At 47.3% G+C, this 20,149-nt stretch overlaps 1 protein-coding gene and 1 pseudogene across 1 annotated transcript in view; both read right to left on the bottom strand.

The window, feature by feature from the left end:
- Window positions 1-20,149, bottom strand: part of LOC132416835 (NACHT, LRR and PYD domains-containing protein 2) — a 1,001,898-nt gene that overhangs the window by 512,863 nt on the left and 468,886 nt on the right.
- Window positions 912-15,994, bottom strand: LOC132416972 (leukocyte immunoglobulin-like receptor subfamily A member 1; annotated as a pseudogene).

Genomic DNA, 20,149 nt, shown 5'->3' with positions numbered 1-20,149 from the left:
GGCAATGAGCACAGAGGAGAAGTTCGGGGAAATAAGGAAGGATACATGCCTGCTCCCCTGGCCCCAGAGTGTGGGTTTGCTTTCTGTCTCAGCCCCCTTCAGGGACTTCTCCCTTTTTCTTGAAACAGCGTCCACCCCACCTCCCTGGGAACAAGCCCCTGAGTCGTTCCTGCCTGCTCGGTGGCCCTTGATCCTGGAACAGGGCTCTCCTCCCCATCCTGTCGTCCTGCCTGGAAGCTGAGGGGCCCTTGATTTGAGTTAGAGGTCTCCCTTTGAAGGAAAACGTCTCTATTTAAATCTGTCCCCACTGCTCTTGTAACCGTGAGGGCAGTGCCCTTTCAGAGCCTGAGTTTCCTCCTCTGCATGTTGTCGCGAGCCCCACTCTTCAGCGTGGCTGTGAGCTCAATGGTGTCAGGTTCATTGCAGGATCACCACTGTTAATTTCCAGAGCAGGTGACAACAGCAGTGGGTGGGACATGAGAGGATCCTGGGCTCAGACTCCACGGCAAAGTGGGTGATTGTGGTGCCCACCTAAGAGCCCTCCTCTGCTCCTAACACTGAGAAATGCTATTTTGAATATTTCTGAAACACGTACCCACAGACACATGCAGAAAAAGAGAAAGAAAGTTCCCCAAATGGAGAGGGAACCAGACCAAAGAAGAGGGAACTAGGCTGAGTGGGCCCCGCTGACCGGGATCATCAAGGGGGTCATAGGGAGGAGGTTCCCACCTGTGTGGACAGAGAGAGGGACCCAGGTCCTCACAGGCAGGGAGGGGTCAGGGCTCCAGGTGGAGGTTGAAGCTGCGGCCCCACTTCCCCGCCTTTCTGGACAGGCACTGGGATAGCTCTGCTCACTGCCCCAAGCCCGTGGTCAGCATTGAGCCACCTCCCGTGTGTGGCATGAAACAGACTCAGTCCACGATTGTCAGCCCTGGGCATCCACCCTCGTGAGAGTGTGAGGGTCCCATTGCAACATCCCTGAGGCCACAGCTGTGAGCAGATGCTAAGTCTGAGACGGTGGGCAGCACGGGGTAGAGCAGCTGCAGCAGTCGCCCCTGGTCAGCCTGACTCCCAGGACAGCCCCGGGAGAAGCCTTCTAGGAGAGACCAGGGGTGTGAGGGCAGAGCCTTTAACAGGAATGGACATCACAGTGACCCTAGTAATGATGACAGTGCTACGGACAGCCGTCTGCTGACGAATGGGGGTGTCCTAGGCAAGGAAACAGAATCAGTAGGAAACCAATAAAGAGGTGAAAAAAATGTAGATCATACTTGATGTGAATATCTTGATTGTATCACAACACAATTAGTGGCTTTGCTGAAATAAAAATATGCAAAAAAAGAATCAGTAGGGAAATATGACAGTCGATTTAAATTAAGCGTGTTTAAGTATCTGAAAAATAAAGGGAGGCAACCATATGGATTATTTTATAGAAGAAAGGGCAGTTATTAAGAGTTAGAAAAGGTAGAGAGGACAAATCCAGTAGGATGAACACATTAAAAAACGTCACCCCATCAAGGACAAGACAGCTGAGGGACCAGTTATGGAATTGAAAACAATATCGAGGAAATGTTCCACAATGAAGCTTAGAGAGACCAGAAATGGAAATTCAAGATACTTGGGGAATAGAATGAGGAGGGCCCACGTCATATCTATTGTAAGTGTCAGAAGGAAAGGTCGTGACGTATAACAACGGCCAAAGAAATGAAGAATTGAACATTTTTCAGAGATGAGGACAGGGCAACTAAGTGCTAGGACGCCTGTATTTAAAAGTGACATCTGTATCTTGACCCTTCATGGTAAATTAAGAAAATGAAGGTTAAATTAAAAAAAAAAAGTATCTCAGAGTGAATTGTACGCTTCGAAACGGTTAATTCTATTTTGTGAACATTTCAACTGAAAAAAATCAAGGACGACTGTCCTGAGGCCCTACAAATGTCCTGAAACTACTTCCTGTAGTAAATGCAAATGACCATTAAGAGAATGACAAGTTCATTGGGACCAGACTACCCCGTACCCAAAGGCGATGCCAGAAGATACTGGAGAAATACCTTCAGGGAATTAATTGGGAAGAATTTTACACTGAGCCAAATTATTTTTAAGGGACAAAAGTGAAAGGCTCATCAGAGGGTGAATCCCTAACTGCGAGGAGGTTCCAGCCACCACATGTGACCTGCGGGAGCTGTGTCCACTCCGCTCAGCCCACCACGTCAGGCTGCGTCTTCCTGAGAGAGAAGGAGGGTTCTGGTGGGGATGGAGCCCTTTCCCATCACCTGTATGTTCCTCTCCCAGTAGTTGAGTCACACACTTAGTTTGAAATAAGAAATGTTTTCAAGTAACTTGATAAAGAGAGAATGAGAGTGAGAGAAGGCATTTCCAGAGACGCAAGTGCTTAGATATTTTACTATTTTCACACTCGGTGAAAGGAATACTAAGAGATGTAAAGGAGAAAGTGAGATGTCATATGAGAAAAAAATGGTATGAAAAGCACTGAAAAATTAACTAACACAACTAGTACACGCACCCACAGATGCACCCACACGTGTGCACACAGGCACACAGATGTGCACACGCACATGCACGTATATAGAGTACCCAGATTTCAGGTGAAGTATAATGAGAACATTGTCTTCTCTCATGGAGGAGGAGAATGCATAGCTGTTTAGAAATAAAAATGTAAATACATATGTTAACATGGGAGTAACAGCCTAAAATTAGAGATGGAATAACTACCAATGTGCTTGGTGTAATTAAATGAAAGAAAACATTTTCAGCTTTATTGAAATATAAGTAACAAAAATTGTGTATATTTAAGATGTACAACTTAATGTTTTTATTTTATAAAAAGCATTTATTTATTTATTTATTTACTCGGCTGTGTTGGGTCTTAGTTGTGGCACGCAGGATCTTCGCGGTGGCAGGCGGGATCTTTCGTTGCGTGCGCAGGCTCCAGAGTGCATGGGCTCAGTAGTCGCAGCTTGTGGGCTTAGTTGCCCCGTGGCATGTGGGATCTTAGTTCCCTGACCAGGGATCCAACCTGCGTCCCAAGCATTGGAAGGTGGATTCTTAACCACCGGACCGCCAGGGAAGTCCCACTTGATGTTTTTATATACACTTACCTTGTGATATAATCACCACAATTAAGCTAATTAACATATCCATGACCTCACATACTGAACATTTGTGTGGGAGTGTGTGTGTGGTGAGAACACTTAAGGTCTATCCTGTAAGCAAATTTCAAGTCTACGATGGAATATCGTGAACTGTAGTCACATCACCATACATCACATCTCCAGAAGTGACTCGACTGCGTAACTGAAACTTTGTTCCCCGTGACCAGCATCTCCCCACTGACCCCTTTCCCAGCCTCTGGCAACTACCATTCCTCTGTGTTTCTATGAGCCTGATTATTCTAGATCCCCCAGGGAAGTGAGCTCGGGCTGTATTTGTCTGTCTGTGTCTGGCTTCTTTTACTTCACATAATGTCCTCCAGTTTCATCCACGTTTCCCAAACGGAAGGATTCCCTTCTTTTTAAAGGCTGAATAATATTCCAGTGTGTGTGTGTGTGCGCGCGCGCGTGCGTATCTCACATTTTCTTTATCTCTTCATCTTTCGACAGGCATTGAGGTTGTATCCATATCCTGGCTAATGTGAATAATGCTGCAGTGAACATAGGAGTGCAGATATGTCTCCGAGATCGTGGTTTCATCTGCTTTGGCTGTATACCCGGAAGTGGAATTGCTGGATCCTATGGTAGGTAGTTCTAGTTTTAATTTTTTGAGGAAACTCCGTACTGTTTTCCACAGTGGCTGCACCGATTTGTGTTCCCAGCAACAATGCATAGCGTTCTCTTTTCTCCACAACTTTGCCAACACTCGTTATCGTTTTTTTAAATTAACTTATTTATTTATCTTTGGCTGCGCTGGGTCTTCGTTGCTGTGCGTGGGCTTTCTCTAGTTGCGGTGAGCGGGGGCTACTCTTCCTTGTGGTGCGCGGGCTCCTCATTGCGGTGGCTTCTCTTGTTGTGGAGCAAAGGCTCTAGGCCCGCGGGCTTCAGTAGTTGTGGCTTGTGGGCTCTAGAGCGCAGGCTCAGTAGTTGTGGCACACAGGCTTACTTGCTCCGTGGCACGTGGGGTCTTCCCCGACCAGGGCTCGAACCCATGTCCCCTGCGTTGGCAGGTGGATTCCTAACCACTGTGCCACCAGGGAAGCCCAACACTTGTTCTCTTTTGTCTGTTTCATAACAGCCATTCTAACAGGTGTGAGGTGATCTCTCATTGTGGATTTGATTTGTATTTCCCTGAGGGTAGTGATGTTGAGCACCTCTTCCTGTACTGTTTGGCCATTGGAATGTCTTCTTTTGAGAAATGCCTATTCAGGTCCTTTACCTGTTTTTTAAATTGGGTTGTTACTGCTTTGCGTTGAGTTGTGTGAGCTCCTTGTATATTTTGACAAGTAGCTGCTTATCAGATACATGGTTTGCAAATATCTTCTCCCATTCTGTATGTTGCCGTTTCACTCTGTTGTCTGTTTCCTTTGCTGTGTAGACGCTTTTAATATGATGCAATCCCCTTGTCTATTTTTGTCTTTGTTGCCTGTGCTTTTGGTGTCATATCCAAAAAACCATCGTCTAAACTCACGTCAAGAAGCTCTTCCCCTATGCTTTCTTCTTGTAGTTTTATGGTTTCAGTCCTTATGGTTAAGTCTGTGGTCCATTTTGACTTGATTTTATATATGGTGTGAGCCGAGGGTCCAGTTTCATTCTTCTGCATGTGGGCGTCTAGTTTTCCCAGCATCATTTATTGAAAGTACTATCCTTTCCCAATTGTGTGTTCTTGGCACCCTTGTGGAAGATAGCTCACGGAGCTTCTTTGAGACAGTTAGTTTGAACAGTTAGGCGTCTGATAGACCTGCATCTGTTACGGTTTATGTCTTGCCTGCGGCAGTGTCACATTCCCTGATTCTTCGTGTGTCTTACAGCTTTGCTTTGGTGTCTGTGTGTTGGAAGAAACAGCCACCTCTTCCAGCCTTTATGGTCGGAGTTTGCAGACCAGCCCAGTCAGAGATTCTGGAGCCTCTCAGACGTGTTCTGTGGACGTGCAGCTCCACATCCCTCCCTCCTGGGGAAGGATTCCTAGTTGTGTGCCTTCACCGTGTCCCCGCTTCCCCTGGAGGAGTGCGGGGGATGGCGGGGGTGGGGGCGGGCTCCATTTTCCTCCTCCTGAGGGAGAAGTCTCAGGATCGGTCCTCCTCTCCATCCTGCCAGGCTCTGCCGGCTACTACAGCACCTGTCCCTCTCTTCCTCTTTTGCTGCCCCCACATGGGCCTGTGGCCTCGGGCTCTGAGTGAGATGAGAGGCCAGGAGGTCTGTGAGGCAGTGCCCGGAGCCTGGGGATGTGGGTGCAGCTTGACTCCCTCTGGCCTGGGCCGAACGGAGGAGGCTCTCAGCGCTGAGGGTGCCAGCTTGGGGGAGGGGGGACGGGGGAGGGAACTGCTCCTTTTATCCTTTCAAAGTGGTTTTTCTTGGTTCTATGCTCATTCGAGGTGTCGCACCTTGCTAACTGGATCCTGCAGTTCGCATAAAATTTATTTTCCCCAAATACCGTACTTTAGTCACTGTTTATGTGCGGGGATGAGAGCTGGGACTTCCTGTTCTGCCATCTTGCCTGAAGCGTTGATTAATTTTTCTAGAATGCATCCTAGTGAGACCAGAAATGGGAAAATAGAAACAATAGCTAATCTACACAGGAAATAAAATGAGAAGACTAAACAGATATCTGTCACAGTCTCTAATGAGAGAAATGAGAATGCCATTAGTCAGCACTTGAAGAGACCACAGACCTAGACACCAGGGCATCCTCCACTTAAGGGGACTAGGGTTCTCCCTCACCCGCAGTGGGGGCAAGATTACTTGTTTTTTTTTTTTTTTTAAATAGAAATATAGTTAATTTACAATGTTGCGTTAGTTCCAAGTGTATAGCAAAGTCATTCACTTATGTATACATACTCTTTTTCAGATTCTTTCCGTTAAAGATTTTTATGAGATATTGAGCATGGTTCCCTGTGCCATACAGTAGGTCCTTGTTGTTTATCTATTTTATGTAAAGTAGTGTGTATCTGCAAATCCCAAATTCCTAATTGATCCCTTCCCCCTTTATCCCCTTTGGTAACCATAAGGTTGTTTTGTGTGTCTGTGAGTGTATTTCTGTTTTATAAATAAGTTTATTTGCACCATGTTTTAAGATTGCACGTATAAGTGAAATCACATGATATGTGTCTTTCTCTTTCTGACATACTTCACTTAATATGATAATCTCTAAGTCCATTCATGGTGCTTCAAATGGCATTATTTCATTCTTTTTTATGGCCGAGTAATACTCTATTATACATATATCACATCTTCTTTATCTATCTGTCGATGGACATTAAGGTTGCTTCCACGTCTTGCCTGTTGTAAATAGTGCTGCTAGGTACCTTGGGGTGCATGCATGTTTTTGAATTAGAGTTTTTTCCAGATATCTGCCCAAGAGTGAGGTTGCAGGATCATAAGGTAACTCTGCTTTTAGATTTTAAGTGACCTTCACACTGTTCTCCATAGTGGCTGCAACAATTTACATTCCCCGCAACAGTGTAGTAAGGTTGCTTTTTCTCCACACCCTCTCCAGCATTTATTATTTGTAGATGTTTGATGATGGCCATTCTGACCAGTGTGAGGTGATACCTCACTGTGGTTTTGACTTGTGTTTCTCTAATAATTGGTGATGTTGAACATCTTTTCACATGCCTCTTGGCTATGTGTATGTCTTCTTTGGAGAAGTGTCTATTTAGGTCTTCTGTCCAGTTGTTTGTTTTTTTTTTTTTTTGTGGTAGGCGGGCCTCTCCCTGTTGTGGCCTTTCCCGTTGCGGAGCACAGGCTCCGGACTCGCAGGCTCAGCGACCATGGCTCACGTGCCCAGCTGCTCCATGGCATGTGGGATCTTCCCGGACCGGGGCATGAACCCGTGTTCCCTGCATCGGCAGGCGGACTCTCAACCGCTGCGCCACCAGGGAAGCCCTGGTTTCTTGATTTTTGAATATCAAGCCAATGTTGCATTCCTGGGATAAGCCCCACTTGGATGTGGTGTAGTATTTTAAAAGTATGTTGTTAGATTTGATTTGCTAATATTTTGTTGAAGACGTTTGTGTTTATGCTCATGAGGGAGACTGGCCTGCAAATTTTTGTTTCATTTTGTTTTCGTTTTCTTTACTTTTACTATGAGAGTTGGTCTGGCCTCATAAATTAATACAACATTTCCTCCTCATCTAGTTTCTAGAAGAGGTTGAGTAGAATTAATATTATTGTTTTTACATGTTTCCTAGAATTTGCAAGTAAAACCATTTAGGCCTGGAGATTTCTTTGGGGAAATTTTAATCTAAGAATTCAGTATCTTGAATGTGAGACTAGCAAACTGTTTTTAAAGTCTGACAGTAACCCGTGTTAGTGAAGGTCTGGGACAAAAGGAATTACTCCACATTGTTTCCGGTTATACAAAATAAGACAGTCCATTAAATAAGAAATGCATCATTATCCCTTAGATTTTCAAATATGTTTATGCTACCCAGGAGATTTTTGCCATATAAAACCTAGAAGAGCTTGCACATATAGACAATAAAATACTACAAGGATGTTTCCAGTATATAATACAGCAGGCAAAATTAACACACTACAGTTCTTCAAGCTTCTAGGTAGAGGATGAATAAGTTCTGGGGATCTAATGCACGGCATTGTGATTATAATTAGCAGTAATGTCGTATATACTTGAAAGTTGTTAAGAGGGTAAATCGTAAATGTTCTAATGCAAAATGTAGTGGCAAGATAAGGAAAGGTCTAATGACGTGCTTTGCACATCAATACACCGTTTTTCCAACACCATTTATTTATTTTTAACATCTTTATTGGAGTATAATTGCTTTACAATGGTGTGTTAGTTTCTGCTGTATAACAAAGTGAACCAGCTATACATATACATATGTCCCCATATCCCCTCCCTCTTGCATCTCCCTCCCTCCCACCCTCCCTATCCCACCCCTCTAGGTGGTCACAAAGCACTGAGCTGACCTCCCTGTGCTATGCAGCTGCTTCCCACTAGCTATGTGTTTTACATTTGGTAGTGTATATATGTCCATGCCACTCTCTCACTTCATCCCAGCTTACCCTTCCCCCTCCCCATGTGCTCAAGTCCATTCTCTACGTCTGTGACCTTAGGTTCTTCAGAACCAAGGTTCTTCAGAACGATTTTATTTTCTAAGATTCCATATATATGTGTTAGCATATGGTATTTGTTTTTCTCTTTCTGACTTACTTCACTTTGTATGACAGACTCTAGGTCCATCCACCTCCCTTCAAATAACTCAATTTCGTTTCTTTTTATGGCTGAGTAATATTCCATTGTATATATGACCAACACCATTTATTGAAGAGACTGTTCTTTACCCATTGTGTACTCTTGACTCTCTTGTCAAATATTAGTTGACTACACACGGGTCGGTTTATATCTAGGAATTTCATTCTGTTCCGTTGGTCTATATATCTGTTTGTTGTTTTCTATTACCATACTGTTGTTGTTTTCTTTTTGTGGTACGCGGGCCTCTCACTGTTGTGGCCTCTCCCGTTGCGGAGCACAGGCTCCGGACGCGCAGGCTCAGCGGCCATGGCTCACGGGCCCAGCCACTCCACGGCACGTGGGATCTTCGTGGACCGCGGCACGAACCCGTGTCCCCTGCATCGGCAGGGGGACTCCCAACCACTGCGCCACCAGGGAAGCCCAGCATACTGTTTTAATACTATATCTTTGTAGTATATTTTGAAATCTGGCAGTGATTCCTCCAGCGTGTTCTTTTTCAAGATTGTTTGACTATTTGTGGTGCCTGTAGTTCTTTTTTTTTCATTTTCTGTCATCTCTTGTCATATCAATTATACTTCTTTTTAAAATTGAAGTATAGTTGATTTACAATATTGTTAGTTTCAGGTGTACAGCATAGTGATTCTTTTGTGTGTGTGTGTATGTGTGTGTGTGATTTGCAGATTACATTCCTTTATAGGTTATTACAAGATATTGGGTATAATTTTCTGTGCTATACAGTAAATCCTTGTTGCTTATCTATTATACATATAGTAGTTTGCATCTGTTAATCCCATACTTTTAATTTCTATCCTGCCCCCATCTCTTCCCTATGGTAACCATAATTTTGTTTGCTATGTCTGTGAGTCTGTGTCTATTTTGTGTACAGATTTCTTTGTATTATTTTCCACATATAAGTGATATCATATGGTATGTGCCTTTCTCTGACTTGTTTAACTACACATACTATTGTCTAGTTCCATCCATGCTGCTGCAAATGGCAATTTTCATATTTTATGGCTGAATAATATTCCATTATGTATATATATGTATGTGTATATATGTACCATATATATACCATATCTTCCTAATCCATCATCTGTTGATGGGCACTGTGGCTGTTTCCATGTCTTGGCTATGTGGCTTGTCTTGTAAATAGTGCTGCTATGAACACTGAGGTACATGTATCTTTTCAAATTATGGTTTTCTCCAGACATATGCCCAGGCGGCTGGATCATGTGGTAGCTCTACTTTGAGGTTTTTGAGCATCCTCCTTAATGTTTTTCACAGTGGCTGCACCAATGTACACTCCCACCAAGTGTGTACGAGGGTTCCCTTGTCTCCGTACCCTCTCCAGCATTTATTCTTTGCAGTTTTTGACGTTAGCCCTGGTGACTGTACCGTGGTGATACCTCATTGTAGTTTCACTTATCATTTCTCTAGTAATTAACATTGTTGAGCATCTTTTCATGAGCCTGTTGGCTGTCTGTATGTCTTTGGGAAAACGTCTATTTAGTTCTTCTGCCCATTTTTTGATTGGGTTGTCTATTTCTTTGAGTTTGAGTCATATGAGCAGTTTGTGTATTTTGGTCGCATTGTTTACAAATATTTTCTCCCATTATTTATTATTTATTATTATTTATTATTTATTTATTTTATTTATTTATTTTTGGCTGTGTTGAGTCTTCGTTGCTGCGCAAGGACTTTCTCTAGTTGCAGCGAGCGGGGTCTGCTCTTCACTGTGGTGTGTGGGCTTCTCATTGCAGTGGCTTCTCTTGTTGCAGAGCACGGGCTTTAGGCGCGTGGGCTGCAGTAGTTGTGGCACGCGGGCTCAGTAGTTGTGGCTCGCGGGCTCTAGAGCACGGGCTCAGTAGTTGTGGTGCACGGGCTTAGTTGCTCCACGGCATGTGGGATCTTCCCAGACCAGGGCTCGAACCCGTGTCTCCTGCATTGGCAGGCGGGTTCTTAAGCACTGCGCCACCAGGGAAGTCCTATAGTGTCTTGTGTTATATTTAGGTCTTTAAACCATTTTGAGTTTATTTTTGTATGTGGTGTGAGGGAGTGTTCTAATTTGATGACTTACATGTAGCTCTCCAGTGAATCCCACCACCTCCCTGACCCGAAAATGAGAGGCCACCTTCACTCTGCCCTTCATATGGTGGGGCTGATTCCATAGGTGCCGTGATGACTCTAAGTGCTCCTAGGAATCAGCACCCAGACAGAGGCGAGGAGGGCACCTGCTCTTCTCTCCCTCTCTCAGCTGGGCATCTTCCCCTTCATGCATTTCTTCTCACTATGACCACCCAATAGGCACCAGTGACCTCAGTTATACTTGAGACATGAAGCCCCCTCCTTCCTTCATCTCCACTCCCAGCCCCAGGTCCAGTGGGAAGCGACCCTTCTGTAAAGGTTTAGTGGGGAAGGGTTAACAGAAGTTCAGCCCAGGACTGGGGAGACTGTGTCTCTTCTAGGCTAAGAGGAAGGACTCTGTTACTCAGCAGACATGGCGTTCGTGCATGTGGGTGAGAGTCTGCAGGCCCCCAGTGCTGCCTGGAACAAGGACAGAAGGAGGATGTGGCGCGTGTCTGGATCTTCATGTTGTTCTTAGCTGCACGTCTTCCCTCAAAGTTCAGAGCTTCCGCTCTTCTGTCTCCCTTCTGCACACACCTAGCACTGCCTGGACCCTGGGGTGGGGTGAGTGGAGTAGAGGGAGAGGGACTCCCCCTGTATTGTCCCTCCCTCCATGGGGTGGGGCCACCTGTGGCTGACGTCCCTGTGTCCCCCTTCTTCTCCTCCAGCTCAGAGCTCCCCTGGGACAGGGCTGTGAGCCGAGGGTCTGGCTCCTCGATGGATATGGGGAGGGGGCTCCTCGCCTGAGAGCAGGAGCTCCAGGGGTCGCTGGGCTGTGACCTCAGGGAGGGGGAGGTGCTGAGTGAGCTGTAGCACGTGTAGGTCCCACTGTGGGCTGAGGTCACAGGACTCAAGGTGAAGTTGTTCTGAAAGGGTGGAGCCGTGTCCTGCAGACGAAGGTGCTGGGGAGGAGTGAGTGACCCCTCCTTGGACAGATGGAGGGGATCGGACCAGACCTCAGAGCCACACTGCAGGGTCACGTTCTCTCTGCAGGGTTCTGAGGCCTACAGCTGGGCTGAGAGGGAGGGTTTCCTGTACATTCCTGGGGGCGAGGAAGGTCATGATGTGTACAGAGCCACCCCCAACACACCCTTGACCCTGAGCTGAGGGACCACCATCCTCTCTCCAGGGACCCTGTCTGTGACCCCCTCTCAGCTGCTCTCAGCCCCTCTGTGTGGGTCTCTCTTATCTCCTGGCACCCGCTCCATTTTTCTCACTCACTCTCCCTGGACCACTGCCCTATCTCAATGTCTGCTCTAGGACCCCTCCCAGGACCCCATCACCACCAGGGGTGGCTCTGGGCCCAGCACCCTGACAGCACAGTCAGGACGTGGGGCAGGACAGGGGCTGCTCACCGGCGATCAGCCTGTCTCCACGGAGCACGAGAGAGCCCGGCTAGGCTGAGACGGAGGGCTCCTTGTACACCCCTGCAGAGAAGGGACAGTGGCACCGAGGGGGACGCACACCCCACACTGCTCACTGGGGCTGCAGTGAGAGCTCTCCTGGTCCCTCCCAGGCCTCCCGCCAGTGGTTCTGCCCCGGGAGGCCACTGCCCCTGACCCCCCATCACCCCAGGGCTCACTGGGCACAAGGCTCAGGTCAGGGGTCCAGGAAACGATGGGGCTGGGGGCCCTCACCTGTGACCTGGCGATGCAGAGGGTGACTGGGGTGTGACCACACATGTGCAGGGAGCTGGGAGAATCATAGCATCCGCGGGTTCCCCCACGGAAGGAGTTTAGGGGGCCCACAGGGCACACGGCCTGTCCCGTCCCATGGGTCCTCGATTTCCGGCGTCGGGCGGGTCAGCGCCGCCCTCCTTCAGCAGGTGCAGAGTGCCCGCTGCAAACTGTGAGCTGCCAGGGACACGCCCCCTCCTGAGGCCGCCACAGGGCACGGCTGCTGAGAGGGAGGGCAAGGGGGTGGGTTAAAGGGGACCTTCACCCCGCTCACCGCAGGTGTGGGCTGTGAGGGGAGACGTCCGTCCCCCTGAGCCCTCACTCTGCTCCCTCTGCCTGTAAGGACGCTGCCGCAGTGGGAGGGGACCCGGGTCCTCCCTGCTACCTGTCCCCACCAGGGGCAGGGGGTCACTCCACTCTGACCTGTCTTTCCTGCAGTGATAGACACACTGGTACTGCCCTGCAGTGCTTGAGCTCGAGGATTCAAAGGGGAAACTGGCCTTGTTACTGGAGTCCTGTGGGGCCTTAGCCTCCCAGAGTCCAGAGGGCCTCTCTCTATACAGACGGTAGACATCAGCCCTCAGAGACCCCGGAGACAAGATGGTCACAGGGCTTCCCTTGGTGACCATGACACCTGGGTCAGCCCAGATGGAGGGTTTGGGGAGGACCCCTGGAAAGGGATCAGACCTGAAGAGTTAGGGGTGCCCTTCTCCCGTCAGTTTCCCCAGCTGTCATTCCCCAGGCCCCTCCCAGACAGGTCAGCATCATTTCAGACCTGCTGAGTTCCCCCCAGATGACAAGGGGGTTGTTGGGTTGAAGCAGGAGGTCTGGGGGGCCTCACTTACCTGGACCTGGATCCACGGGCCCTGACTCAGCCCTGGGAGAGAGTTCCCTGTGAGTGCCCATCCCCCAGCACACATCATAGATGCTCCAGGCCTGGTCTGGGCCCTGAGTTCTGGGGTCAGATCTGGGGCTGAGCACATCCTTCCTCCCCCACAATTTCTGCCCCCACTGATCTCCTGAGACGTGGGGTCTCTCAGCTTCAGACCTGGGAGGAGAGGGGCCCCCTCCCCGCTCCCTTCCCCAAAGCTCAGTGAGGCAGAGAAGGGCAGTGAGGGTCGGGGTCGTGGCTGTGCCTCCCATGGTCCCCAGCCGTGCTGGTGTCTCACAAAGTCCACAGAGCCAGCAGGACAGACAGATGCACGGGGGGTGACAAGGTGCAGGCTCTGTGTGACACGTCGGGTTCCTTCATAGCAGCCTCTCAGAAAGAGGAACAGCCCCCCAGGGCCTCACGCTGCTCTACCTGCAGGATGGGGCCCAGGAGACAGCAGGCTCTGGGACCTTCCAGACCACATGTGGGTCTCACCAGACCCCACGCACTCTGCCTCTCCTCGGGCCAAACCCAAAGCCAGAGAGTGACACTCGTCCCGGGACAGGAAGTTGAGGATGCAGGGCAGGGCCTAGGAGCAGCCCAGTTTTGGCTCCGCCCAGGGCGCGGAGAGGGCTCCAGGGCGGTTAACAAGCTGCCCAGTGGCTGCAGGGACAGGCTGCAGGCAGAAGCCCTGAGCCCGGAGGGGCTCCTCACAGGCCGCTGGGCTCCAGGGGCTCCTAGTGGTGCCTGAGGCTGAGCCTTTGGAAGAGACACTCGCCCAGCCCAGCCTGGGGGCCGAGCAGCCTGCGGAGGTTGCTCAGGCGGTCGCCCATCTTCTTGATGAGCTTCACCTGCTCATCCAGGAAGTGGCTCCAGGAAGTCCAGAGGTGGAGTCTGCGCGGGCAGAGCCCAGGGCCTGCGGACCCACAGGGCCTGGCGCAGGTTCTTCTCCGTCAGCCGGGCGGCTTCCACGGCGTCCTGGGCTTTCCCACGCTCCTGGGACGGCTTCGGCACGTCCTGGAAGAGGGCGCGGCCACAGCGCTGCTTTTGCCTTTTCCAGTGAGCTCGGGCCCTCCGGCTCCTCCTCGGCCCGTTCGCGAAACGGTGTCTCACGCCCTCGCGAGCTGCTGCGTCGTGTGGGAAGAGAAGCGCAGAGACAGGTAGGTGTGGGAGAGCGGCAGACGCACGTTACCAGGCGGGTGACTGCGGCCTCCACCTGGCGGAGGAATTGTGACGAATCTGGGAGCTCCTGCTTGGTCGGCAGTAAGGAGCTAAGCTCAGAAAATGGTGTTGGCTGGTCCCGGAGGTCGAGGAGAGCTGAGTGTGTGATTCCAAGGTTGTGACTGGCAAAAAGGTTGGAGGGTGGTCCGAGTCTGGAGGAAGGGGCGCCCTTGGGTCTGTTCAGTCCAAACACTGTGGAAGCAAGAGACACATGCGTGGCACTGCCCAGCTCACTGGTTGGTTCCAGTTCTGATTTTGGTTTTCATAGAACTTGTGTGACCTTGGAGAAGCCCCTTCCCTTTCCCGAGATGCTGAAAATGCGAAATTTGTTCCTTCCTTCAACGTTTATTGAGCAGTTACAATATCCAGATATGAGATTCATTGGTGACGGTGACCGATTCTTTCCCTGGACTCAGGGAGCTCGGATGATGACACCAGACAATACCTATTTAGACAATAAATAATTTGGGTCTAGTTTTGTTCAGTTGTACAGAAGGAGAAAAACAGTGAGGCACAGTGACAGGTGGAAGCCCAGCAACCTTGTGATGGAAGTGCGGGGACCTTCTGGAGAAGGAGAGACCCAAGCTGATAGAGGTTAGCACAGGAGTGGTGAGGGGCCGGCACCCTGGGCCGGGAAGAGGGGGAGCTGTTCTGAGCACTGGAGTTCAGGGGATGCTGGGCCCTGGTCCTACAGGGTCTAGTGCACCCTGCAAGTGTGCCTGGATTTTATGCTTGAGACAAGAGGGTAATTTTCCGGAAAGGAAGGTATGAACACACAGCTGGGCTGAGATGGTCGCCGCTCCGCAGGGATTGGACTGTGGAGGACTGTGGTGGTAATAAACAGTGAGAGAGCTCCAGCACCATTTGACCACTAGGTGATGAGTGGGTCAGTATCTAAGTGGTTGATGAGGTTTTCTTCTGTAACGCTTCCAGAAATCCTACAACAAAATACATTCGCAGTTGAGTGGGATGAATCAGGAAGACTTCTAGGTGGTTTGGAAAGGGGTCTGTGGTTTTCATAATCGGCTCAAAGATGACCCCTTGAGAAGACACAAGTGTGGTGAGAACTCAGGTGTGCGTCTGGGGAGGGGAGGTGGTTAACTGGGAGGAGCTTGCTTTGAGGTAGGAGTTAGCTTCGCTGGTCCTGAGAGGTCAGCCCCTTCTGATCGTCAGCCTCAGGGAATGTCATGTGGAGATACTTGGAATTTACTTGAAGGCAGGTGGAGACCCTGGAAGAATTATTTTTAGGGGAGGGTCCTGCAGTAGATCAGGTTGGGGCCATGAGAATCAAATTCCTCAGCTGGGAGTGAGGCCCTGGGGTGGAAGAGCCAGGAAGGAGGTGCTGGGTTGCAGCGACCAGTCCTGAGTCTGCCGCCGAGCTTGACTGTGGTGCTGGACCAGGGTCATGGATTTGCAGGGCTTTGGGCCAGGGCTGTTGGATGGGTTCATTGAATGTGAGGTGGAAGCGGGTGAAGCACTGAAGGCTCCTCCGCTGTCTGCCTTGCTTGTCTAGCGGAGCCGGTGGGGCTGTCACAGAACGGGTGACCCCAGGGGAGAAGGAGGCTCAGGGAGATATTTCTAAGCCTGTCAACTGACACACAGGAACCACCACCTGCCTCCTGCACTGGGAACGCGGTTTTGTTTCTCACAGACCCTTCCTCTCTGACTTCCTTGTTTCTATCCACAGCAGCACCTTCTGGTCATTCCTCTCCATCCAGACCTCTGAGTCGTTTCTGCTCCTCCCCACCTCTTGTCCCCGAGACAGTAACTCTTTTTTTTTTTTTAATAAATTTATTTATTTATTTATGGCTGCGTTGGGTCTTCGTTGCTCCCTGCGGACTTTCTCTAGTTGCGGCGAGCGGGGCTACTCTTCATTGCGGTGGCTTCTCTTGTTGCGCAGCTCGGGCTCTAGGTGCGCGGGCTTCAGTAGTTGTGGCTCGTGGGCTCTAGAGTGCAGGCTCAGTAGTTGTGGCTCATGGGCTTAGTTGCTTCGCGGCCTGTGGGATCTTCCCGGACCAGTGCTCAAACCCGTGTCCCCTGCATTGGCAGGCAGATTCTGAACCACTGCACCACCAGGGAAGCCCTATTTTTAATTTTTTAAAAGACCTCCATACTGTTCTCCATAGTGGCTGCACCAATTTATATTCCCACCAACAGTGTAGGAGGGTTCCCTTTTCGCCACACATTCTCCAGCATTTATTATTGGTAGTTTTTAGATGATGGCCGTTCTGACCGGTAGAGGTGATAACCTCACTGTGGTTTTGGTTTGCATTTCTCTAATAATTAGTGATGTAGACCGTCTTTTCATGTACCTGTTGGCCATCTGTATGTCTTCTGGAGAAATGTCTGTTTAGGTCTTCTGTCTATTTTTAACTTGGTAGTTTGTTTTTTGATATTCAGCTCCATGAGCTGTTTGTATATTTTGGAAATTAATCCCTTGTTGGTCCCATCGTTTGCAGACACTTCTCTCAGTGAGTAGGCCGTCTTTTCATTTCGTTTACAGTCTCCTTTGCTGGGCCAAAGCTTTTAAGTTTAATTAGACCCCATTTGTTTATATATATTTTTTATTTCCATTACTCTAAAGAGACAGATCCAAAAAAAATATTGCTGTGATTTATGTCAAAGAGTATTGTGCCTATGTTTTTCCGTAGGAGTTTTATAGTATCTGGTCTTACATTTAGGCCTTTAATTGATTTTGAATTTTTTTTTGTATATGGTGTTAGAGAATGTTCAAATTTCATTCTTTTACACGCCGCTGTCCGGTTTGCCTAGCACCACTTGTTGAAGAGACTGTCTTTTCTCCATTGTATATTCTTGCCTCCTTTGTCGAATACTAAAATTGACCATAGGTGTATGGGTTTACTTCTGGGCTCTCACATCTGTTCCATTGATCCTTGGGTCTGTTTTTGTGCCAATATCATTCTCTTTTGATTACTGTAGCTTTGTAGTATTGTCTGAAGTCTGGGAGGGTTATGCCCCCAGGTTTGTTGTTTTTCCTCAGGATTGTTTTTGCAATTCTGGGTCTTTTGTGGTTCCATATAAATTTTAGGATTATTTGTTCTAGTTCTGTGAAAAATGTCATGGGTAATTTGATAGGTATTGTGTGAAATCTGTAGATTGCTTTGGGTAGTATGGCCATTTTACCTGTATCAGTTATTCCAATCTGAGAGCATGGGCTATCTTTCCATTTCTTTGAATTATCTTCAGTTTCCTTTATCAATGTTTTATAGTTCTCAAAGTATATGTCTTTCATCTCCTTCATCAGGTTTACTCCTAGGTATTTTATTTTTGATGCAATTTTAAGAGATTGATTTTTTACATTTTTTTCTGATATTTCACTGTTAGTAGAATGAAAAGCAACAGATGTCTCTGTGTTAGTCTTGTATCCTGCTACCTTGCTGAATTAACTTATCAGTTCTAATAGTTGTTGTGTGGAGTCTTTAGGGTTTTCTATATGGAGTATCATGCCATCTGCATGCAATGACACTTTCACCTCTTTGCTTCCAATTTGAATACCTTTTTCTTTTTTCTTGTCTGATTGCTGTGGCTAGGACTTGCAAAACTATGTTGGACAGAAGTGGTGAGAGTGGGCATTCTTGTCTTGTTCCATAATTCAGCTGGAAGGCTTTCAGCTTTTCACCATTGAGTATTATGTTGGCTGTGGGTTTATCATAAATAGCTTTTATTATGTTGAGATATGTCGCCTTTGTACTCACTTTGGTGAGTGTTTATCATGAATGGGTGTTGAATTTTATGAAATGTTTTTTCTGCATCTATTGAGATGATCATGTGGTTTTGTGTTTTCTTTTTTAAATATCTTTACTGGAGTATAATTGCTTTATATTGTTGTGTTAGTTGCTGCTGTATAACAAAGTGAATCAGCTATGTGTATACGTGTATCCCCATATCCCCTCCCTCTTGCGTCTCCCTCCCACCCTCCCTATCTCGGCCCTCTATGTGGTCACAAAGCATGAACTGATCTCCCTGTGCTATGAGGCTGCTTCCCACTAGCCATCTATTTTACATTTGGTAGTGTATATATGTCAATGCCACCCTCTCGCTTAGTCTCAGCTTACCCTACCCCGTCCCCGTGTCCTCAAGTCCATTTTCTACGTCTGCGTCTTTATTCCTGTCCTGCCCCTAGGTTCTTCAGAACCTCTTTTTTTTTAGATTCCATATATATGTGTTAGCATATGGTATTTGTTTTTGTCTTTCTGACTTACTTCACTCTGTATGACAGACTCTAGGTCCATCTACCTCACTACAAATAACTCAATTTCGTTTCTTTTTATAGCTGAGTAATATTGCATTGTATATATGTGCCACATCTTCTTTATCCACTCATTTGTCGATGGACACTTAGGTTGCTTCCATGTCCTGGCTATTGTAAGTAGTGCTGCAGTGAACATTGTGGTACATGACTCTTTTTGAATTATGGTTTTCTCAGGGTATATGCCCAGTAGTGGGATAGCTGGGACATATGGTAGTTCTACTTTTAGTTTTTTAAGGAACCTCCATACTGTCCTCCATAGTGGCTGTGTCAATTTACATTCCCACCAACAGTGCGAGAGGGTTCCCTTCTCTCCACACCCTCTCCAGCATTTATTGTTTGTAGATTTTTTGATGATGGCCATTGTGACTGGTGTGAGGTGATACCTCATTGTAGTTTTGATTTACATTCCTCTGATGATTAGTGATGTTGAGCATCCTTTCCTGTGTTTGTTGGCAACCTGTATGTCGTCTTTGGAGAAATGTCTATTTAGGTCTTCTGCCCTTTTTTGGATTGGATTGTTTGTTTTTTTCATATTGAGCTGCATGAGCTGCTTATATATTTTGGAGATTAATCCTTTGTCAGTTGCTTCATTTGCAAATATTTTCTCCCATTCTGAGGGTTGTCTTTTCGTCTTGTTTATGGCTTCCTTTGCTGTGCCAAAGCTTTTAAGTTTCACTAGGTCCCATTTGTTAATTTTTGTTTTTATTTCCATTTCTGTAGGAGGTGGGTCAAAAAGGATCTTGCTGTGATTTATGTCATAGAGTGTTCTGCCTGTGTTTTCCTCTAAGAGTTTTATAGTGTCTGGCCTTACATTTAGGACTTTAATCCATCCTGAGTTTATTTTTGTGTATGGTGTTAGGAAGTGTTCTAATTTCATTCTTTTACATGTAGCTATCCAGTTTTCCCAGCACCACTTATTGAAGAGGCTGTCTTTTCTCCATTGTATAGGCTTGCCTCCTTTATCAAAGATAAGGTGACCATATGTGTGTGGGTTTATCTCTGGGCTTTCTATCCTGTTCCATTGATCTATATTTCTGTTTTTGTGCCAGTACCATACTGTCTTGATTACTGTAGCTTTGTAGTATCGTCTGAAGTCAAGGAGTCTGATTCCTCCAGCTCCGTTTTTCTTTCTCAAGACTGCTTTGGCTCTTCGGTGTCTTTTGTTTTTCATACAAATTGTGAAATTTTTTGTTCTAGTTCTGTGAAAAATGCCATTGGTAGTTTAATAGGGATTGCATTGAATCTGTCGATTGCTTTGGGTAGTATAGTCATTATCAATGTTGATTCTTCCAATCCAAGAATATGGTATGTCTCTCCATCTGTTTGTATCATCTTTAATCTATTTCATCAGTGTCTTATAGTTGTCTGCATACAGGTCTTTTGTCTCCTTAGGTAGGTTCACTCTCAGGTATTTTATTCTTTTTGTTGTAATGGTAAATGGGAATGTTTCCTTAATTTGTCTTTCAGATGTTTCATCATGAGTGTATAGGAATGCAAGAGATTTCTGTGCATTAATTTTGTCTCCTGCTACTTTACCAAATTCATTGATTAGCTCTAGTAGTTTTCCGGTAGCATGTTTAGGATTCTCTATGTATA

This window comes from Delphinus delphis, chromosome 20 (genome assembly GCF_949987515.2).
Source record: "Delphinus delphis chromosome 20, mDelDel1.2, whole genome shotgun sequence".
Lineage (NCBI taxonomy): Eukaryota > Metazoa > Chordata > Mammalia > Artiodactyla > Delphinidae > Delphinus > Delphinus delphis.
This window is presented reverse-complemented; position numbering and strand designations above follow the sequence as displayed.